The sequence below is a fragment of the Nerophis lumbriciformis genome, linkage group LG10 (assembly GCF_033978685.3).
Source record: "Nerophis lumbriciformis linkage group LG10, RoL_Nlum_v2.1, whole genome shotgun sequence".
In the NCBI taxonomy this organism is placed as follows: Eukaryota; Metazoa; Chordata; class Actinopteri; order Syngnathiformes; family Syngnathidae; genus Nerophis; species Nerophis lumbriciformis.
The window spans coordinates 19,503,304-19,528,070 of record NC_084557.2 but is presented as its reverse complement, the minus strand read 5'-3'; the positions used below and the strand labels follow the sequence as shown (position 1 = coordinate 19,528,070).

General features: G+C 40.3%; 1 long non-coding RNA gene across 1 annotated transcript in view; it reads left to right on the top strand.

The window, feature by feature from the left end:
• Window positions 1-21,023, top strand: part of LOC140679050 (uncharacterized) — a 35,455-nt gene extending 14,432 nt beyond the window's left edge. The window contains exons 2-3 of the long non-coding RNA XR_012050636.1: window positions 3,956-4,059; window positions 20,576-21,023. This is a non-coding gene — a long non-coding RNA (uncharacterized lncRNA). The remainder of the gene's footprint in view (window positions 1-3,955; window positions 4,060-20,575) is intronic.
• Window positions 21,024-24,767: the final 3,744 nt, after the last annotated feature.

Genomic DNA, 24,767 nt, shown 5'->3' with positions numbered 1-24,767 from the left:
CATATAGAACATGCTATACGTTTACCAAACAATCTGTCACTCCTAATCGCTAAACCCCATGAAATCTTATACGTCTAGTCTCTTACGTGAATGAGCTAAATAATATTATTTTACGGTAATGTGTTAATAATTTCACACATAAGTCGCTCCTGAGTATAAGTCGCACCCCCGGCCAAACTATACAAAAAAAACTGCGACCTATAGTCCGAAAAATACAATAGTTGGCCATACTCTCTTTACACACTACTCTAACTGGTGGTACACTTTACGCAGTGGCTGGCCGTGCGTTTCCCATCTAGGCTTTCAGTGATGACTTATGATTACCTCTCAAAATACCATAATTAATGTCACCACATGACCGTTGTTGGAGAAATACCATACGGGAACGCTTTTACGCCCAACTGGGCATTGAAACACATACAAACAGTGTACAAAACGGGTTATTTTCTGGCACATTTAAAAATCAATTAAAACATATCAGCAATCAAAACATATCTTATGTGGTACTGTCAAAATCCATCCATCGATCCATTGTCTACCGCTTGTCCCTTTTGGGGTCGCTGGGGGTGCTGGAGCCTATCTCAGCTGCATTCAGGCGGAAGGCGGGGTACACCCTGGACAAGTCGCCACCTCATCGCAGGGCCAACACAGTCAAAATTGCAAAAAACATTAAAAGTGAAATTTTTTTATATTTGAACTCACAATTAGTAGGACCTATCTGACGCCGTATAAGCCAGCGGTAGCCCTCATCGTCGGCTTATTCGAGTGGAAATGGCCAGAACAGCTGAGCTAGCTTCCAGTGTTGGCCGACGTCGTCTCACAATATGTAGTTTCTCTTTAAAAATACTTCTTGAAAATGGCCTTGCATATATATATCTGCCACCTAATCAACATTTTGTTCTCCTTCTCTGCTATTCCGGTCAGGCTACAGCGCAACACTTCCCGCTTCCTGTTAAAGGGGAACATTATCACCAGACCTATGTAAGCGTCAATATATACCTTGATGTTGCAGAAAAAAGACCATATATTTTTTTAACCGATTTCCCAACTCTAAATGGGTGAATTTTGGCGAATTAAACGCCTTTCTAATATTCGCTCTCGGAGCGATGACGTCACAACGTGGCGTCACATCGGGAAGAAATCCGCCATTTTCTCAAACACCGAGTCAAATCAGCTCTGTTATTTTCCGTTTTTTCGACTGTTTTCCGTACCTTGGAGACATCATGCCTCGTCGGTGTGTTGTCGGAGGGTGTAACAACACGAACAGGGACGGATTCAAGTTGCACCAGTGTCCCAAAGATGCAAAAGTGGCAAGAAATTGGACGTTTGTTCCGCACACTTTACCGACGAAAGCTATGCTACGACAGAGATAACAAGAATGTGTGGATATCCTGCGACACTCAAAGCAGATGCATTTCCAACGATAAAGTCAAAGAAATCTGCCGCCAGACCCCCATTGAATCTGCCGGAGTGTGTGAGCAATTCAGGGACAAAGGGCCTCGGTAGCACGGCAAGCAATGGCGGCAGTTTGTTCCCGCAGACGAGCGAGCTAAACCCCCTGGATGTCTTGGCTCACATCGACCCTAGCTTCCCTGGCCTGCTGACATCAACTCCAAAACTGGACAGATCAGCTTTCAGGAAAAGAGCGCGGATGAGGGTATGTCTACAGAATATATTAATTGATGAAAATTGGGCTGTCTGCACTCTCAAAGTGCATGTTGTTGCCAAATGTATTTCATATGCTGTAAACCTAGTTCATAGTTGTTAGTTTCCTTTAATGCCAAACAAACACATACCAATCGTTGGTTAGAAGGCGATCGCCGAATTCGTCCTCGCTTTCTCCCGTGTCGCTGGCTGTCCTGTCGTTTTCGTCGGTTTCGCTTGCATACGGTTCAAACCGATATGGCTCAATAGCTTCAGTTTCTTCTTCAATTTTGTTTTCGCTACCTGCCTCCACACTACAACCATCCGTTTCAATACATTCGTAATCTGTTGAATCGCTTAAGCTGCTGAAATCCGAGTCTGAATCCGAGCTAATGTTGCTATAGCTTGCTGTTCTTTCCGCCATGTTTGTTTGTGTTGGCTTCACTATGTGACGTCACAGGAAAATGGACGGGTGGTTAAAATCAGGCACTTTGAAGCTTTTTTTAGGGATATTGCGTGATGGGTAAAATTTTGAAAAAAACTTCTAAAAATATAATAAGCCACTGGGAACTGATTTGTAATGGTTTTAACCATTCTGAAATTGTGATAATGTTCCCCTGTTAAATTGAAACTATTGAATGGACACTCACTTTGGAACGATCCAATCACAGTCTCGTTAACATCAGGCTACTTAGGCTACTGTCAACAACTTGTGATCTGATCTCTCAACTCTGTGTTCTCCAATTCATCCGCTAACGGTCCCGATGAGTATCCAATCACAGCACGCGTAAATGTCACGTTCAACGTGAGGCCATCTAGAAGGCTTTACTGACAACAACTCTTGATCTGATTGGCTATCACAATTATCTATCAACTGTATGTCCTCGATCACTTACAGTGCACGGACGCCCACATTGTTGATTCTGAAGGCCCCGGGCAGATTTCGTACAGCATGGCAACATAAGCTAGCTGAATTCTGATTGGATACAAACTCTAACCTAAAGACAACCGCACTGGAAGGAGCATAATATGATATGAAGAGAATATGAATACTTTTAGATATTTAGGGAAAGTAAATTAAAAAAATATTTTATCTTTAATTATGATCATGATTTCTGGTTATGTTAGGCCAACAGAGAAGGCTTTGCTGGCCCCGACGGCACACCACTGACTTTGGGAATCGCTGGTGTAGATTTTAACTTAAGACATTTTTTTAGGTGATATTTATCCACTTATAGTGTGACCCTCTTGAACTGTGGGATGCATCTATGATGAGTGTGGCGTTGGGGGTGTGATGGCGGTCCTCAGTGTGGAGGTGGGGCATCACAGGAGCATGTTTGATGTGACAGCTGGAGATTGTAAGAATGAGGCCTGACACCGAGCTCGGCCATCAGAGCGCACTGTCAGTCAAGTCCCTCACTGATTCCAGCTCTGTTTACTCTGCTGTTATTAACGTATGAGTGCGTGTGACGCTCTATGGGTGTGTGTGTATGTGTGTGTGTGTGTGTGACATCATGTTTGTCCTCAGGCGATAGATGTGGGAGAAGTGACAGCGTGGCGTGGCCCTCTGTCAGTGGCCCAGTGAAGTGGCATGCGTGTCAGCTCTCCTGACAGACACTCTCATCCTGCTGGCCAAAGACGGCGACAGCAAATGTGGGACATGTCTTGTGACAGAGCAACGCAGCTTACGCCACATCTCCGATCCCCGGACAGGACGTGAGCGGTCCACTTTGTCGGGGAGGATGTCACCGCTCGACGGGCCGGCCTCTCGGAGGAGGACCGAGCGCTGCGGTGATGTCAACACAGCTGGAGACGCGGTGACTACAATGCACCTCATTTGGTTCGTTGTTGTCACCTTCATGCTGGAGGAAGGCATGTTTGTCACACAAGGCCTCGGTAAGATCACTCAGAAGACACTATGCTTCAATGGTGTCCTGTCCGAGGACCTCTTTCAGGCTTGCCACGCTGACTAAGGCCCCGTCTACATTAAGCCGGATAACTCCTTAAACAAATAACTATTTACCGTATTTTTCGGAGTATAAGTCGCACCGGAGTATAAGTCGCACCTGCTGAAAATGCATAATAAAGAAGGAAAAAAACATATATAAGTCGCACTGGAGCCCGGCCAAACTATGAAAAAAAATTTGACTTATAGTCCGAAAAATACGGTAGCCTAAGTCCCGTTTCAGCCACACTAAACCATCGTTTAAGGTTCCCCTCATTGGATATTTATTTTTACACGGGTAAGTGCGCCGTGTATTTCTTGAATCTCCGGCTCTTTGTATGGACTCATCGATCGCTTACAAACTAGGTTCGGAGAGGGAGTGACGCCAGAAAGACAGCGCCCCACAGAGGACGTGACGTCAGAAAGAACGCGCCACAGCCAGCTTCATAACAACCTGTTTCCACTCGGAGGTAAAACACTAGAAAGATGGAGGCGAGTCATCCAGACATGCCCGTGTTTCCCCTTCCTGTGTTTATTCATGTACTTATTTTGAGACTCAAGCTGTGTTTGAGACTCGGTTTGTTTTCATCCACTTCATGTGAGCTATATTGGGGTGTCAGTACCCCACCTGGTGATGGCCCCTAATTAGCATTGAGCATAAATAAATATGATTTTTGTGATGATACCAAGGGTAATACCAGTTTGGATCGATATTAGCCTGATAACATTGATTTTTTTGTTTGTGTTGTTTATATTTTACATTTTATATAATGTTAACAAACTCAGGGAATAAGGTATTGTGAGCTTGGGGAATAACAATCCTAATTATTTGATTATTAGTTTTTGCTGTTGTTTACTATTTTTGCATTGTTGATTTCATTTTGCCCAAACAATTTTATGTCATAAAAGGGAGTGGTCTTCGGTTTAGGACGTTACGTGTTATGATCCGCTGTCCGGATCATAGTTTGTTTACGTTGTTTAGTCACTTGTGTGTTCAGCACCTCTTGATTTTGTTTGTTTCAGTTGCCATGACGGCATATCGCTCACCTGTTGTCCGGGCACTAATCAGAGGGCTATTTAGTCTATGCCCTGGCCTCACTCGGTCTGGCTTCCTAATTTGCTTTATGCATCAGACGACGACTATTTTTAACAATAGAAGAGCCTAGCTTCCACGCTAGGCTCTTTGCTTGCGAGCTCCCACGCTAGCCCCTTTGTTTTTGCTTTAAGTGCTATGAGCACGTTTTTGTTTGTTCCCTTATGATTTAATTCTTAAATAAATAATTTCCTACCTGCACGCTGTGTCCGAAGCCCGTCTGCATTCCTGGGAGAACATCCCCGCATCACGATGCGACCTGATCGTCACATTACGAATGCTATAAATTAATTCAAAAAGTAATTTTTGTAAAAACAAGATTGTGTCAAACTTACAGCAGCAGAAGAATACACTACAGCTACATTAAGCATATAAGGTAGGCTCTCCTGGTGGCAGTGCGCCAGAGAAAAGGAGAGACAAATTAATTATCAACACTTCATTCAACTGTCGTGACCATCATTAAGGATAAATAATAATAATAATAACTGGGATTTTTATAGCGCTTTTCTAAGTACCCAAAGTCGCTTTACATGTAGAACCCATCATTCGTTCACACCTGGTGGTGGTAAGCTACTTTCATAGCCACAGCTGCCCTGGGGTAGACTGACGGAAGCGTGGCTGCAATTTGCGCCAACGGCCCCTCCGACCACCACCTGTCATTCATCATTCAATTCACCGGTGTGAGTGGCACCGGGGGCAAAGGGTGAAGTGTCCCGCCCAAGGACACAACGGCAGCGATTTTTGGATGGTAAGAGGCGGGGAGCGAACCTGCAACCCTCAGGTTTCTGGCACGGTTGCTCTACCCACTACGCCATGCCGCCCCATAAAGATTATATCGTAACGTCCACCAGGACGTTGTATGGATGATAATTCATACACTCATGGCCTCACACACAGTCGGACATCACAAACTTGCACCACTACACATAACTGCCAGGTCGCTTCAGTATCCCTGAGCATGTTAAACAATCTGCTCCTATGAGCTATTTACTAAGCAGCATGGTGGTCTCATTATTGAGATGGAAAGGTTGGTTCTCATGTTTTTTCTGCTTCCTCCTGTGTACAGTATAGCCTCCATGTGATCTGTGTACAGTGTCAGTAACGTATAGTAAGTTTTCATGAAAGGACTAAAATTTGTTGTTTAACTTGTTCCTAAACCGAGGACCGCCTGTAATTGTAATATTTGATCAATATTGTGACATTGTCCTAGATTGATGAATCTATACATATAAACTAAATTGTTTACATATACGTTTGTCAGAAGATGAAACTGCAATACTGGTCCTGTATTTGTCTGGTATTGGATTGATACTAAAATGGGCAGGATCGTCCACCCCCAAAAGAAACCTCCTTCCTCGACCATGTTCCCCATCAAAAAGCATCCTGCATGCAAATGGATGTGAGCTTTAATCAATATTGTTATTGGGACTTGGTAAAGGAAGTCTTCTGTTTATAGTTCATCATTTTACAGTTAAAAAAAACACATTTACAAAACACTTGGCCTACTAAATGCTTATTTCTATCAACATTTACATTTGATAGAAACACATCGAGCTTCCGATGTGTTGAAGCTCGATGTTCTCCCCCTTCTTTTAGAATTTTTGCAGAACATTTAATGCAAATAGCAATTGACAAAGTCCTACACAATCAATGCCATATTTGTTTCCAGTGAGCTCAGGAAAAGTTTACAGCACAAATACAACCCTTGAAGAACCACCCGACTTGAAGGATTTGTTTAATTTTGTAAAAAAAATTTAAATTAAAAATAGCAGACTTGACAGAAAAATATAGTCATTCAAAACTTTCTGGCTTTGAGAAACGCTAAAATAATTCTCGAAAATTAAACAAAAATGGAATCACTCAATTCTGGAAAATAAAAACCACCACTAGTACTTTGTTGCACCACCTGTGGCTTTTATAATTGCTTGCAGTCTCTGAGCCAAGGACTTAACGATTGACAATCAGGACTCTTCATCAATCTTGCTCCAACTTTCTTTGATTGCTATTGTCGGATCAGCTTTGCAGGTTAGAGTCTTGTCATGCACCATTTTCTTCAATTTCCACCACGTATTTTCATTTGGATTGAGATACCGATTATTTGCAGGCCATGATATTGATCTTAAGTATTGTATGTCTGTATTTCTTCAAAGAAAGTCGTTATAGTTTTTGTTGTATGGCAATTTGCATTATCATCTCAAAAATGATGTGATTCCCAAACATACTTTTGATCGATAGAATAAGAAAAGTGTCCAAAATGTCAATGTGAATTTGTGCATTTATTGAAGATGTAAAGACAGCCATCTCCCCAGTGTCATTACCTTACATGCAGACTCATATCATCAGTGACTGTGGACATTTGCATGTTTTTTTCAGGAAGTCGTATTCATAAATCTCATTGGAACGGCACCAAACAAAAGTTCCAGCATTATCACCTTGCCCAATGTAGATTAACGATTCAACACTGAATATGACTTTCTTCCAGTCAGCCATAGTCCAAGATTGCTTTTCCTTAGTTCGAGGAACCTTGTTTTTTTCTCTCGAGAATGACTGCTTTCATTTAGCTTCCTTTTCCTTTCAGTTGTTTCTTACAGTTTGGTCATAGACAGTGACTCCAGTTTCCGCCCATGTGTTCTTCATTTGTTTTTGCTGTGCATTTTCTGTTTTTAAGACATATTGCTTTATGTTTTTTGTCTTAATGCTTTGATGTTTTCCTTGGTCTACACGTATATCTGCCTTTGACAACCTACTCATGTTGTTTGTACTTGGTCCAGAGTTTAGACACAGCTGAATGTGAACAATCAACATATTTTGCAACATTCGGTGATGATTTACTTTCTTGAAATTTTATAAACATCCCCTTAGGTCCAATTGGACGTCTCTTGTTTTGGTGCAATGATTCATGCCAATCCACCTCGTGCAACCGACCCCCAAGGTGTGACCACTCTTTTTTTAAACTGAAGACTAAGGAACATATAGTTAGTTTTGGAGATTTTCAGGGTGATTCCATATTTTCCCCTCAGAATTGAGCGATTCCATAATTGCATCACTCTGTTTGATCTAAAAATGAAACTGTTACTGACTACCACAATTTGTTTTCTTGATCTCTCTTAGTCTGATTACTCAAATAATTTGGCTCAAAATAGGCATCCTACAAACCTTAATCTGATCATGTTTGGCTTTTATTGAATCGGACTAACACACCTATATTATGTCTCCAGTTTGTGTGTGCCGTTGCAGGGAACCCTTCATAACGTGCATGCGCTAGTCTAAATGCGTGGGATATAACCCAGAAGCGGATTCCGTTTAATAAAAACATACAGTAGGCAACAACTGGAATTAAGAAGATACTTTTTATTTGCCTCACCATTCAAAAGAACAGAACATTTTAAAGTGTGTCAATGGGAGACAAAAATCAAACCGAGATTTATTTAGAAAAGTAGCTAAGGAAATTGAGAATGCCGGCTTCATTCGGACTCCGAACAAAAACGAGTGAGATGGAAGAGAAGCAGGAATAATAGAACGCAAAGAAGAACGCGTACACAAACCATTTTCACGCTGCATTAGTAATCTCTCTGATTAACAATAACTGTATTTCACACAACTGGCAAGCTGGAACACAACAACAGCAACCCTCATCTGAAACGGTATTTGGGCAAGAAGGAACAGCCTTGTCCTTCGGACTCAAAACTACTTCCATCAATCCACACATTTGAAAGTTTTCTTTCCGTTCTTCGTCCAAAAATTCCTTCAAAAGAACTCTCTCCCACCAGTCTTTGCTTCGGACCGGCATCCAATCCAGCAAATCCGAGACCCTCTTGGTAGTAGTGTCATGTTAGTAGCGCAATCTAAGATAGTTTTTTGAGGCTGTCTGCTATTTAAATTCAGACGTAATATTTAAAATCTGTACCAATATTACAGCGGACATCAGGTAATACATAAACTGCACTGTTGACTTGTAAGGAGCCGCTAAAGTGCTTTGTTTTGGTGTGACCATCCATCCATTCGTCCATGTTCTACTGCTTGTCCATTTCGAGCCTATCTCAGCTGCACTCTGGACAAGTCACTACCTAATCGCAGGGTCAACACAGATAGACAACATTCACACTCACATTCACACACTAGGTTAAATATAAAAGCAACACATTAAACTGCGTTAAAAGGAAATAAGCCCCCCCTCCCAGTGTACAGGAGGCACATGACGTATGACCAATAGTCGCATTAGAGAGTGTGAATGGACACTGGGACTTCACATGTAGGTGTGAAAATACAAAAAACTAACTTTGAGAAAGCAGACTAATTTGGTGCATGGAAACGTAGTCCGTATTTCTCTCCTGGTGGCAGTGCGCCAGAAAATTGGTATTAGAGATGACTATATTAGTGTGTCATGTTTGTGTTCTGCTTTTTTCTACAATATTTAACAACTGAATGAACATTCTTCAAGTCTGGTGATTTAAATGTATTTTTACCAGGGTTGAAGGGGAAAAGGAGCACTTGGATTTAACTGTATGACCTCACAATTCCTCATATCGGCCAACCTGATCAGGTACTCCAATATCCTCCCTTAAAAACATACGTACAGCTACGCTCGTAATTAACAAGCAGAGTGTTAAAGTCTGTATCCAGGGGTGACTGTAATGTTCCAAAAAGAAAGTCGGCCTTCTCCCAATCTGCCTTTTCATACCAAGCCATCAAAGAATGGAATGGTCTCCCAGACAATCTAAAGAACAACTCTAGTTTTCACAGCTTCTCACAAGCAGTCAAAGACTGGCTTTTAGACCACCAGTCCTGCTCAGATTAGCAATACCAGAGTGCCATTCCAATCTTGTCACATCGCAAACATGTTTACGTGTGCAATACCAATGGGGTATATGGCTAGTGAATGATGGATATCATCTGATGGCTACTGCATTATATGTGGACTTTGATTAAAAAAAAACGCTGCACTTTATATACTTCTGCACTTTAAACAAAGCCTGCTAAAATACTGTAACTTGACCGCCCACTGACTTGTAATTCGCATACCCTCTATGTATTGTACGTGTATTTCAAATTGTTTATCATTATGTATTTTCAATATTGTTGTGTATTTTCAATCCTGTGTAATTTAATTGTGTTAGATGTACCATAAAAGGACTACAGATAGAAATTAGCATGGTGCTAAATCTGGTGCAGCCATTTTCTTAATGTAACTGCACATTGTCCTTCAAATAAACAAATACAAATACTAATTATCCATCCATCCATCCATCCTATCTCAGCTGCATTCGGGCGTAAGGCGGGGTACAAGTCGCCACCTCATCACAGGGCCAACACAGATAGACAGACAACATTCACACTCACATTCACACACTAGGGCCAATTTAGTGTTGCCAATCAACCTATCCCTGTTTTTGGAGGTGGGAGGAAGCCGGAGTACCAGGAGGGAACCCACGCAGTCACGGGTAGAACATGTAAACTCCACACAGAAAGATCCTGGATTGAACTCAGGACCTTCGTATTGTGAGGCACATGCACTAACCCCTGGTTCACCGCGCTGCAAATGCTAATTATCCGCCTGATATTTACCGTGCACTCCTAGATTTAACAATATATTGATTTGTTGTGGTTCTAGGAGCTGCTTTTACTTTGGCTACCATATTTATCTGCAGTTGAATATACATATCAGCCTGACTATGAAAAACATAAGGAGCGACAATAATAGATAATAGACCTTGGCTTTTGTCACAGTGTCAGTCAAGACTGATCCACGTTGTCTTTGTAAAGGTACAATGGTCGATGCAGATAACAATAGAAGACACACACTCTAAATCAGTGTTTTTCAACCACTGTGCCAGCACACTAGTGTACCGTGAGATATTGTTTGATGTGCCGTGGGAAATTCTGCAATTTCACCTAATTGGTCGGAAAAATATTTTTTGCAAACCAAAAATTATAATCCGCAAATAATGTGCCTTTGTAGAGTGTCTGTCCTGTCTAGAGATCAGCAGAGTAACTATATAATACTCTTCTGTATCAGTAGTTGGCAGCAGGTAGATAATCGCTTTGTAAGGGACAAGCGGTAGAAAAGGGATGGTTGGATGGAAGTCTACTTTGAGACAAGGTAATTAATGATGCATGGACTAGGGATGTCCCGATCCGATATTTGGATCGGATCGGCTGTCGGTATTTGCCAAAAATTGCGTATCGGCAAGGCATGGGAAAATGCTGATCCAGATCCAGTTTAAAAAAAAACTCTGGTCCGTGTTTTCAACGCACCAATTTAAATAATACATTCCACTTTTCTGCTGCTCCGTAATTTCCGTTCCGCATTTTCCAGCACACCTTCAACACATCCACAGGTCTGTGAATTCTCACGCAGTTGCTTTCAGCTGCTGGCATTACACGACAGGCTCTTCTCACTCTTTCCTGTGTCTCCCTCTCACAGACAGCAAGTGCACCTTCTTACACACGTCACATACTGTCACGACATACGTCACATACTGTCACGTCATACGTCACACACGTACGTATACGTCCTCCCCGAGCAGAGAGGTAGCAGCATGGCTAACATTAGCTGTGATGCTAGCGCAGCCGTGCGAGCAACGCTCCCTCTAAGGTGCTCGCCTGTGCAATTGCGCACTGTTTAAGCGTCCTCTGCGCATAGCAAATCTATGCCACGTACAAAATCAAATAAAAAAATAAGCACATAACAATTTTCGACACACGGACACGACAGAGAAAACAGTTTTCGTCATCATTGTTCAAATATTGTGACGTCTGTCGAGACGCTTATCTCCATTCGGTGCCACACGCCCACACCATCAAAATGCCGAGGCAAAAATGTCCACATCAACACCGTATGAAAAAATTAGTGATTTTTTTAGTTGTGATTTCCTTCTCTGCATGAGAGTTTAAAAGTAGCATATATTAATGCAGTATCAAGAAGAATGTTTTAATGTAGACATGCAAGCCTTGAAAGAACATTTTGAAAATCAAGACTACATTTCCTGCAAATGGGTGCATTTCTACCCTATATTTTAACTTTAGATTTATTCTCATATCAAACTCTTTTGGCTGTCTTTTTGACACTTACATCCGGCGCCCCCCTCCACACCCTGGATTATAAATAATGTAAATAATTCAATGCGATTATCTTGTGTGATGACTGTATTATGATGATAGTATATATCTGATAGTATGTATCTGTATCATGAATCAATTTAAGTGGACCCCGACTTAAACAAGTTGAAAAACTTATTCGGGTGTTACCATTTAGTGGTCAATTGTACGGAATATGTACTTCACTGTGCAACCTACTAATAAAAGTCTCAATCAATCAATCAAAACACATAGAATCATCATACTGCTGTGATTATATGCATCAAGTGTTCATTCAAGGCTAAGGCAAAATATAGAGATATATATTGTGTATCGCAATATGGCCTTAAAATATCACAATATTAAAAAAAGGCCATATCGCCCAGCCCTAGTTTCAATGATGCCATTTCTGTTTGTCATGTATAATTTTGTCTATTTTGTGTTTATCCTTGAATAAACAGGTCAGTTTCTTGTTACCAACCATTGTGTATTATTCAAACTCCCCTAATTCAGCTGGCTAGCTGTTATCAAGAGTACTAAAACCCTTTTCAACATGATTCTGACAACTAAGTAGGCTAAATAACTTTAAACTTTAATACATGCTCGGATAGGCCAGTATCGGTCAGTATCGGTATCGGTCAGTATCGGTATCGGATCGAAAATGCAAAAACAATATCGGTATCGGATCGGAAGTGCAAAAACCTGGATCGGGACATCCCTAGCATGGACGGTTATGGTCGAAAGTCATATTGAACAATTGCGCCAGGTATTTGATGAGAACAACTTTATATTGTCAATATAGGCTATTGAGTTTAGTTTTTAACATGTTCTGCTGGTGGTGTGCCCCTGGATTTTTTCAATGAAAAAAATGTGCCTTGGCTCAAAAAAGGTTGAACAACACTGCTCTAAATACATCAAACATAATAATTTGAGCAGTCAAGCATTTCCTCCGCTCCACCTACAGATGGCACTATTTGCCACACCTGAGCCCAGACTTAGGGCACTGCTCAGTGCCCACATCAAGGCCTTCAGCTTGGTCCCCACTTAGGTACTTTATCCCCTCAGCCTGTGCTTCATTGCTCTGGCTCGCCTCCACCAAACACCAGCACTACTCACAAATGCGCCGGCCACACTCCATCATTGACTGTATTGGGAGCATTTAATGGCACAATCGAGATGGATTCCGCGAGCCGTTGATTTATCGATCAGTCCCCTCGGCTAAGCTGTGAATACTCAAACAGTTACCAATCACCTCCAGAAATCACCTTGCTACACAGCCTTTCTTTTCCCAAAGTTGTAAATGCTTCCCCTGCAGCGCTGCGGGTGACTTTGGGACAAAACGATTGAATATCTGAGGGATTACACGAATGCTACGCAATCCGGGAGGTGTTTTTTTTATGTTGATAGTAGCCATTTCAGGCTGTCAACGACTTGATCCATCCATCACTGAGGAAGAGGAGGGTTGAGCAGAATAGTGTTGGTGAGGAAGAGAGGGCGAAGCACAGAGCGCCTGACAGATGGGCTTAGTGAGTGAATCATTGACAGGGGCCTGCTAACGGATGCTGGCTCCATCAATAGCCCAAAGCTTGCGTGATGAATTGCTGCAGACAGACAATGCTGAGTGAGCAAATGTGTTTTTAACAAAGCCAGGTGAAAATATCACCGCTTTCACAGCATCGCACGATAAAACATAAGTTCCCTGCACCACTTTGATAACACAGCACGCGGTCCAAAAGGCCCAACAATCATTCCTTCATTTTCTGTCTCACTCGCATTAAATATCGTTGCATGATAAATACACTTAGTGGTTAGGTATCAAAGCATCTGCCTTTACACTAAACCCAAGATGAATTAATTTTCATTGTTAATATATTATTTGTCATTGAAGCGGCGAAACCATTTGGCTACCACTGCAAATTATTGAAGGGAACATAAAACATTTATAAACACTTTAAAACATAAAATAATTAAATAGCTAACAATGTTTTACAAAGGTATACAAGTAAAAAAAAAAAAAAGTGACATCCTGGTTATAATTGTATTAATAATAATAATGAAATTAAAATGTTTGTAATTTTAATATTTATTTAAGTAGGTATTCTTATTTGTATTATTACAAATATTATTATTATCAATATTACTATAAGTGTAATTATAATGAGTATTAGTATCAGTTGTAGTAGTTGTTGTTGTATTATGATGATTAGTATTAGTATTTTTATTAAAAATACAATTAATAATATATATTTAAAATATAATTTTAATAATATCAAATTTATATAAATTTTTTTAAATGTAATTCTTCAACGTCCATCCATCATGATGATAATAGTACACAGAGAACAGTGTTAACAATTTTAAACGAACGGTATAAAAGTGCAAAAAAATGTGACTGATTATATTATTAATAATAGTAATCATAACACGAACAGATAATAGCAATGATAATATTAAATTATTATGTATTATTGCTATGATTATTATTATAGTATTATTATTAATAGATTTAAATTCCAATGTTAAGAATACTGAATTAATTACACATCAATTAATAATAATAGTACATTATAAATGTTTTGAATAAAATATTGAATATTAAATTTTTACTATTTGAAATAAATTAAACATTTTAAATGTCATTCACACTGTTTTCACCTCTATCCATCTATCTAATCCCTGTTGTTGCAGGTGTTCTAAATGCTGCAAACCGTATTACATGCACCGTAAATAGACTCTAAAAATGTAAGTTAATGCCTCCCAAATGACCGCCCGTCCCCAATTGGAGTCCACCAGGTGCTGCTGGGAACAATGGTGGTCCCATGCACAGATCAATGCCAGGCCACTGACGGCCTCTCATTCCTTCAGCAGCAGACATGATAAACGACGCAGTCCATATGTTTCAGCGGCGCGGATTCTCGCCGCCAGCTTCCTTTGTCTCCACTTCTAAGGGGACTTGTGCCGTGAACAAGTGCATTGTGCAAACACAATTAAACCCCGTTTTTGTCCACAGGCAGATGATGTAGCTGTTTGTGTTTCTCCAAACAACAAGCAGGAGTAATTGCGCTAAAATCTTATGCTTTAGCCGTTAGAGCAATGCCACCCCCCAACCCCGCAGTCGTATTCTGCAGTCCATACAGGTAGCAGAGCTGTGGCCCCCACCTCTCAGGTCCCAGGTGTCTTGTCAGCTGTCAGAGACGTCGACAGCAGACAGAGATGGCATGACCGGCGGGCCGGGCCTTGTTGGATGGGTCAGCCGTCAGCGTTGTGGACAGACAAGCATGTGGCAGTGATCTCCCTGTGACAGGCTGTCAGAGGTGCCGCAGAGCCACCTAGCAGCAATCTCCTGTCATCCCACCTGACTGCAGAGGAGAGGGCGAGCTCGCCGTTCTGTACCTCTCCTTGCTGATGTACGCTATCTCCACATCCTCCGTTCATTGAGGCTTCTTTATGTGTGAAATGCATTAGTGTTCCGAGAGGCTTTTGCAGGTTTTCCAACCTAATGTTTACGCTTAGGTTCAGTGCTTCCAAACATGCAGGGCACATTTTTTCCAAATGTTTTCCTCATAAAAGGGGCAAATATATTTACATCTCTCCAGCTCGCGATCTTGATGGCAAGTGCGTGTGTTTACCCTAAACCACAGCGTGACCCCACCCCCCCTACTCTCTGTGTTGCCGTCTGACGGGTGACATTTGGAGAGCGTCAGGAGATGTATGTGCCATTTGTATCCATGGCAGGGTTAGAGGATGTTACATGACCTGCAGGACGCCGAGCCACACAGAGATACTAATCTTGTTGGCCGATCAATAAAGCGCAGAGAGGCTCCGATAATTGACCACTGTCAATCCATCTGTGTGGTGTTTGTTCGGCCATTAAATGTTTCTTGTTAGACTCGTGCAAGAAGCAGGCAGAATTGGAAAAACATGATGCCATTAAGTATATTCAATAGAGACGGGCAATACTGAACATGTTGGTATCAATCCGATACCCGAGTAAGTACAGAGCCAATTTGGCCAAAACTTTTTTTTCAGTTCAGTTTCAGTTTATTTCGAACATGCGTACAATACAATGTGATGCATCATACAATTGTTTCATTACAGCACGTCCGAAAAGGAGTAGGAAGAAGCAGAGCTTATTTAATCCTACCCCTTTTCATACCATAGCAATTGCATCCAATTTCCTTGTTCTCTGTAACAGAACAGTGAACAAATAAATAATATACCATAGTAAGCATACAAATATTGAATACATAGATAATGGGTTCAAGATGTTTATCATAATTCTTGTTCTGTGTACTTTGTGAACACTTGTAGTTTAAACAGTCTCTTAAACTGAATCTTATCAGTGCTTTGTTTGATTTCTTTGGTTAATCCGCTCCATAATTTAATTCCACATATTGATATGCTAAAGGTTTTAAGTAGGGATGTCCGATAATATCGGCTGATAAATGCTTTAAAAAGTAATATCGGAAATTATCGGTATCGGTTTCAAGATTATCGGTATCGGTTTCTAAAAGTAAAATGTGTGACTTTCTAAAACGCCGCTGTGTACACGGACGCAGGAAGATGTACAGAGCGCCAATTAATCCTTGAAGCCGCTGCCTTTCCGTACTGGCCCAGTCACATATTATGTACGGCTTGACACACGCACTCGCGAATGCTAGCATACTTGATCAACAGCCATGCAGGTCACACCGAGGGTGGCCATATAAACAACTTTAACACTGTTACAAATATGCGCCACACTCTGAACCCACACCAAACAAGAATGACAAACACATTTCGGGAGAACATCCGCACCGTAACACAACATAAACACAACAGAACAAATACCCAGAACCCCTTGCAGATGCTTGTTTTCATTCAGAAAAATCTACCTCTCACACGTGATGACAAGGAGAAAAAGAATTAGCCCACTCTTTGAGCTTCATCTGTTGCACAAATAGACTAATAGTCTGGACTGAGTGAAGCTGTTTTAATTATGTTTTGTGCCTTTTTTTCCCCATGCACTTTAAAGGATGGCTGTGTTTTCTACTAGTCTAGACTGAAGCAGTTTTATTAATGTTCATGCACTTTAAAGGATGGCTGTGTTATCTACTAGTCTAGACTGAAGCAGTTTTTTATTTTTGTGCCTTTCTTGTTTTTATTTGCACATTTTTGTTACTCATACAAATACGTTAAGAACAGGGCAGATTGAGCCCAGTTTATAGTATACTCTGGACTGAAGCTGTGTGCCTTCATTGATTTTGTAGCTGTTGTTTTGACGCATGTTTAAAAAAAAAAAAAATTTAATACACTTTGTGAGAGTCAAAATACAGTGTTTCCCATAGTTGTAGTGGGTATCAGGATTATTTTAGGGAAAGCATGTCCCACATTCCAAGCTGCTGTTTTGAGGCATGTTAAAAAAAGAATGCACTTTGTGACTTGAATAATAAATATGGCAGTGCCATGTTGGCACTTTTTTCCATAACTTGAGTTGGCTCCAGCACCCCCCGCGACCCCAAAAGGGACAAGCGGTAGAAAATGGATGGATGGATGGATGGAGTTGATTTATTTTGGAAAACCTTGTTACATTGTTTAATGCATCCAGCGGGGCATCACAACAAAATTAGGCATAATAATGTGTTAATTCCACGACTATATATAGCGGTATCGGTTGATATCGGTATCGGTAATTAAGAGTTGGACAATATCGGAATATCGGATATCGGCAAAAAAGCCATTATCCGACTTCCCTAGTTTTAAGTGTTGCATGAGCATACAAATGTTTTAAATTAGATTTTCCTCTAAGGCTATTTTTTCCTCTTTTGTTGAGAAGAATTGTTGGACATTCTTGGATAGCAGGTTATAGTTTGTTTTGTACATCATTTTAGCTGTTTGCAATTGCACCAAATCGTTGAGTTTCAATAAATAAGATGTAATAAATAAAGGGTTTGTATGTTCTCTATAGCCCATCCATCCATCCATCCATTTTCTACCGCTTATTCCCTTTTGGGGTTGCGGGGGGCGCTGGAGCCTATCTCAGCTACAATCGGGCGGAAGGCGGGGTACACCCTGGACAAGTCGCCACCTCATCGCAGGGAGTTCTCTATAGCCAACATTATGTATTATTCTAATTGATCTTTTTTGTAACACTGTTAGTGAATGAAGCGCACATTTGTAGTTTCCCCATATTTCTACACAATAACTCAGATATGGTAACACTAGTGAGCAGTAGAGTGTTTTTTGTTCTAGAACCTATTTTGCTTTATTCATTATTGATGTGTAAAGCAAAATATGTTCTAGACCAAAAATCCCTTCATCAACTGAAACACTTTTTTTTTTGTTACCAGAAAAGTCAAGATATTTGAAATATTTTGTAAGTTTTCCTTGCTTGGTACTGTGTCCAAAAATGTATTATCTGACTTTTAGTGCTTTTAAACAATCCAATGTTTAATCCGATTAAAGAAGCTGTTTGCAACTTACTCACAGTTACATTTTTCAAAGCAAAAAATGTAAATAAAAACAGCCCCTGCTAGCTCATGTTACAATTAGTGGTTTGACAGAACACATTTATTCTACAATTCTCTATATTTTTCACAACAGCAACAAACAATTTGCAGTCATGTTGTTGTTATGATAGAATATACAATACAGGCCAAAAGTTTGGACACACCTTTTCATTCAATGCAATTTCTTTATTTTCATGACTACTTACACTGTAGATTGTCACTGAAGGTATCAAAACTATGACACCTGTGAAGTGAAAACCCTTTCAGGGTTTTTTTTTTAAGCTCATCGAGAGAATGCCAAGAATGTGCAAAACAGTAATCAAAGCAAAGGGTGGCTATTTTGAAGAAACTAGACTATAAAACATGTTTTCAGTTATTTCACCTTTTTTGTTAAGTACATAACTCCACGTGTTCATTCATAGTTTTGATGCCTTCAGTGACAAAATCGCTATCAATAGCTAACAACACCCAAAGTGAATGTGCGTAGATGTGTTACGTACAAACGAAGGTATGTCATTACGTCCTGGAAGTCGGAAGAGGGCAGGATGTTCTGTGTAAAATACAAAACCGAAAACCAGTGAAGTCGGCACTTAGTGCAAATCGTAAATAAAAACAGAGTACAATGATTTGCAAATCCTTTTCAACTTATATTCAATTGAATAGACTGCAAAGACGAGATATTTAATGGTCGAACTGGTAAACTTTATTTTTTGAAAATATTACCTCATTTGGAATTTGATGCCTGCAACATGTTTAAAAAAAGCTGGTACAAGTTGCAAAAAAGACTGAGAACGTTGAGGAATGCTCATCACACACTTATTTGGAACATCCCACAGGTGAACAGTCTAATTGGGAACAGGCGGGTGCCATGATTGGGTATAAAAGCAGCCTCCGTGAAATGCTCAGTCATTCACAAACAAGGATGGGGCGAGGTTCACCACTTTGTGAACAAATGCGTGAGCAAATTGTTGAACAGTTTAAGAACAACATTTCTCAACGAGCTATTGCAAGGAATTTAGGGATTTCACCATCTACGCTCTGTAATATAATCAAAAGGTTAAAAGAATCTGGAGAAATCACTGCACGTAAGCGGCAAGGCCGAAAACCAACATTGAATGCCCGTGAACTTCGATCCCTCAGGCGGTACTGCATCAAAAACCGACATCAGTGTGTAAAGGATATCACCATATGGGCTCAGGAAAACTTCATAAAACCACTGTCAGTAACTACAGTTTGTCACTACATCTGTAAGTGCAAGTTAAAATTCTACAATGCAAAGCAAAAGCCATTGATCAACAACACCCAGAAACAAGCCCAAGTTAATCTAAGATGGACTGATGCAATGTGGATTAGTGGTCTGTGGTCTGACAAGTCCATATTTCAAATTGTTTTTGGAAACTGTGGACGTTGTATCCTCTGGACCAAAGAGGAAAAGAACCATCCGGACTGTTATAGGCGCAAAGTTCAAAAGCCAGCATATGTGATGGTATGGGGGTGTATTAGTGCCCAAGACATGGGTAACTTACACATCTGTGAAGGCGCCATTAATGCTGAAAGGTACATACAGGTTTTGGAGCAACATATGTTGCCGTCCAAGCAACGTTTTTTTCATGGACGCCCCTGCTTATTTCAGCAAGACAATGCCAAGCCACATTCTGCACGTGTTACAACAGCTGGACTGGCCTGCCTGTAGTCCAGACCTGTCTCCCATTGAAAATGTGTGGCGCGTTATGAAGCCTAAAAAACCACAACGGAGACCCCCAGACTGTTGAACAACTTAAGCTCTACATCAAGCAAGAATGGGAAATAATTCCACCTGAAAAGCATCAAAAATTGGTCTCTTTAGTTCCCAAACATTTACTGAGTAAGGCCATGTAACACAGTGGTAGAAATGCCCCTGTGCCAACTTTTTTGCAATGTGTTGCTGCCATTAAATTCTGAGTTAATGATTCTGTCCAAAAAAAAAAATCAAGTTTCTCAGTTCGAGCATTAAATATCTTCTCTTTGCAGTCTATTCAATTGAATTTAAGTTGAAAAGGATTTGCAAATCATTGTATTCTGTTTTTATTTACGGTTTACACAATGTGCCAACTTCACTGGTTTTGGATTTTGTATATTGGAACATTTGCGGCCTAAAGGTATCTGTGTAAATGTTGCAAACAGCTCCTTTTAATCACACTTCTGCATTTTGACTAATCCTGATTAATCACAGTAAATTACTTGCGTGCATCATTCATTGTTTTATTATATATAAACGTTTCCTTGTGGTCTACGTACCACGTAATGGTGGTTCTTATGTAAACATTTTGCATTGATTTTGTTTTACAGGCCGTCTTCAAGCCGCTTTCTGACTTCAGAATGCACCATTTTGTGGACTTTCTTCGGGCCTGACTTACGAAAGGTGTGCAAGAACTAAGACATGTGTAAACTTGATAGCACACGCAAAGCTGATCTACTAAACATGTGCAAAGTGGATTGCGTCTGTTAAGTGAGCAGAATAATGTGTGCAATCCATTTTGCGTTTCTAGTGTCTTCATTAACATGCAAAATAAATGCCGATCATCAAACATTCACTATCCTGGTAGGAGAAGATGCAAATATAATTATTTAGCACATGCCATGTGATTTATCAACACCCATAACTGTTTTGCGAGCATTAATTTGCGTTTTATTTCAAACGTGTCAGAAAGACGTGCAAACTGACAGTTCCACACACAACTGCAGGATCAGTGTTCGTGCTGCAAAGACAGACGATGGACAGATGTGAATCCTTCGTCCTAGGTGTGTGTCGAATTTATGGACAGACGAAATAAAAAATATTGGACATATCGTCTATTCAGCAACATCATTTTATAATTTAATAGCTGCTAGAGGACTTGAAAGGGAACTGCATTTTTTATTTTTATTTTGTCTATCATTCACAAATCATTATGAGAAACATGACAATGTATGCAGGTTTTAATGCATTCTTATTGTAAATATACATAAATAAAAGTCTGCTTACAATGGAGTCAAAAGTAGGTCCTATTTTCCGCCCATAGAACCCAATAAATAACCATCCAAAAACCGGCAACAGTACTCCATTTACATTTCGTGACTTGAATATTAACTAAGTATTAATTGTATTGTTATTATAAATGCTAACGAAGACAAACTATTTTTAAGCGGCGCCGTGATCAGAGAGACCGAACTAGCTTTTGTGCCTATGTTGACATCATCGGCAGGTGAGTTGCTCTCACACCTTAGAGCTCGTAAAAGTTTAGTTCCAACCGGAATTTTTTCTTCGCGAGGATTATGAGTCTTTCTTCATCTTAAATGGAAATATATGAACATCCGGTAACACTTTAGTATGGGGAACATATTCACCATTAAGGAGTTGATAATTAACATGCAAGTTAGTAACATATTGCCTCTTAATTAGTCATTATTAAGTATTTATTAATGCCTTATTATACAACCAGTAAGCCATTAAGAGTCTTCCCTCAATAACCTCAGAATTATTGCTTATTAGTAACCCTAACCCGTATATGTTCCCCTAGTATCCAAATAACTCCAAATTAAGTATTTTTTTACTTAGAATATGTTCCCTATACTACAGTGTTACCGATACAACCTATCAGTCGGCATTCTAATGACAGCAGACGTTGTACAGTAAGTGATGTTTTATTATGTTTGTCGGCTCTCATGAAGTCTGCAGTGAGTAGTAATCAGTGATGTTGTCAAAGGAAAAAGCAAATGTTGTGATTAGGGATGTCCGATAATGGCTTTTTGCCGATATCCGATATTCCGATATTGTCCAACTATCTAATTACCGATACCGATATCAACAGATACCGATATATACAGTCGTGGAATTAACACATTCGTATGCCTAATTTGGACAACCAGGTATGGTGAAGATAAGGTACTTTTAAAAAAAATTAATAAAATGAAATAAGATAAATAAATTAAAAACATTTTCTTGAATAAAAAAGAAAGTAAAACAATATAAAAACAGTTACATTGAAACTAGTGATTAATGAAAATTAGTAAAATTAACTGTTAAAGGTTAGTACTATTAGTGGACCAGCAGCACGCACAATCATGTGGGCTTACGGACTGTATCCCTTGCAGACTGTATTGATATATATTGATATATAATGTAGGAACCAGAATATTAATAACTGAAAGAAACAACCCTTTTGTGTGAATGAGTGTAAATGGGGGAGGAAGGTTTTTTTGGGTTGGTGCACTAATTGTAAGTGTATCTTGGGTTTTTTATGTTGATTTAATTAAAAAAAAACAACAAAAAAAACGATACCGATAATAAAAAAAAAACGATACCGATAATTTCCGATATTACATTTTAACACATTTATCGGCAAGCCGATATTATCAAACATCTCTAGTTGTGATGCGTTTTAGAAATAAATATGCCGCCGTATGTTTAACATGAGCAAAATATTTAAATATTACATGTGCCTGTTACTACATTACATATACACTTACATCATGTTTATAAAATGTTCATGGATGTGTTTGGATGTTCTTTTAAGCGCTTTATAGTAAGAGTAGAGGCTGCATTGTAAGCAGACTTTTGATCTCAAGTATTTACTATTGAGAATGGATAAGAAAAAGCAAAACATATGTGTGCTTGTACATTCCCTGCATTGCACTTGCTGTGCTTCTGATGCTGTCATGTTACACGTACAGGTACATGTTGGTAACACAGTTTGTATATATACGGCGTTATTACGAACACCGGCCGTGAGTGACAGCTACAGTAGGGAAGGAAGGGATTTATATGGGCCCATTCCTGAGAGGATCTCGTGTGAGAGGAAGGTGTGGGGTTAATCATTTTGCAATGCAGTCTGCTGAAAATGTTAGCGTAGCAATATAGCAATTTACACTCTGGTCAACACTATTCTAAAGTGGATAGTGCACCCCCCCCCCCCCCCCGAAATACTTTATTAATCCCCGAGGGGAAATCAAGATTTTCAGCACAATCCCATTCAAGATCAGACAAACATTACAGGGAGACAGAACAGGATCGCTGACGGGTCTGCCAACTTCCGGTGCCCCTTACAAAAAAGGGGAGAAACAGGTAAACGCTGGGTTGGGGGTGAGAAAAAAAAAAATTCAGTCTTAGTCTGGGCCCCTGGACTGAGGCCAAGAGGAAAAAAACTCAGCCATAGCACACAAACGTGTGTGTAAGAGGGAAACATCAAATAACATAACGGACATTAAAAGAGCAGAGCTGATGCAACCAGCTGCCAATATGCAGTGCCATTTCTACACACAACTACAAAAGTAAATAAAAAATAATCAATCAATCAATCTTTATTTATATAGCCCTAAATCACAAGTGTCTCAAAGGGCTGCACAAGCCACAACGACATCCTCAGTACAAAGCCCACATACGGGCAAGGAAAAACTCACCCCAGTGGGACGTCGATGTGAATGACTATGAGAAACCTTGGAGAGGACCGCATATGTGGGTAACCCCCCCCCCCCCCCCCTTTAGGGGAGACCGAAAGCAATGGATGTCGAGTGGGTCTGACATAATATTGTGAGAGTCCAGTCCATAGTGGATCCAACATAATAGTAAGAGTCCAGTCCATAGTGGGGCCAGCAGGACACCATCCCGAGCGGAGACGGGTCAGCAGCGCAGAGATGTTCCCAGCCGATGCACAGGTCCACCCCGGGTCCCGACTATGGACAGCCAGCACTTCATCCATGGCCACCGGACCTGTGCCCCCCCCCCCCTCAAGGAAAAGGGGAGCAGAGGAGAAAAGAAAAGAAACGGCAGATCAACTGGTCTAACAGGGGGGCTATTTATAGGCTAGAGTATACAAATGAGTTTTAAGATGGGACTTAAATGCTTCTACTGAGGTAGCATCTCTAATTGTTACCGGGAGGGCATTCCATAGTACTGGAGCCCGAATAGAAAACGCTCTATAGCCCGCAGACTTTTTTTGGGCTCTGGGAATCACTAATAAGCCGGAGTTCTTTGAACGCAGATTTCTTGCTGGGACGTATGGTACAATGCAATCGACAAGATAGGACGGAGCTAGACCGTGTAGTATTTTATACGTAAGTAGTAAAACCTTAAAGTCACATCTTAAGTGCACAGGAAGCCAGTGCAGGTGAGCCAGTATAGGCGTAATATGATCAAACTTTCTTGTTCTTGTCAAAAGTCTAGCAGCCGCATTTTGTACCAACTGTAATTTTTTAATGCTAGACATAGGGAGACCCGAAAATAATACGTTACAGTAGTCGAGACGAGACGTAACGAACGCATGAATAATGATCTCAGCGTCGCTAGTGGATAAAATAGAACGAATTTTAGCAATATTACGGAGATGAAAGAAGGCCGTTTTAGTAACACTCTTAATGTGTGATTCAAACGAGAGAGTTGGGTCGAAGATAATACCCAGATTCTTTACTGATTCGCCTTGTGTAATTGTTTGGTTGTCAAATGTTAAGGTGGTATTTTTAAATAAATGTCGGTGTTTAGCAGGACCAATAATCAGCATTTCCG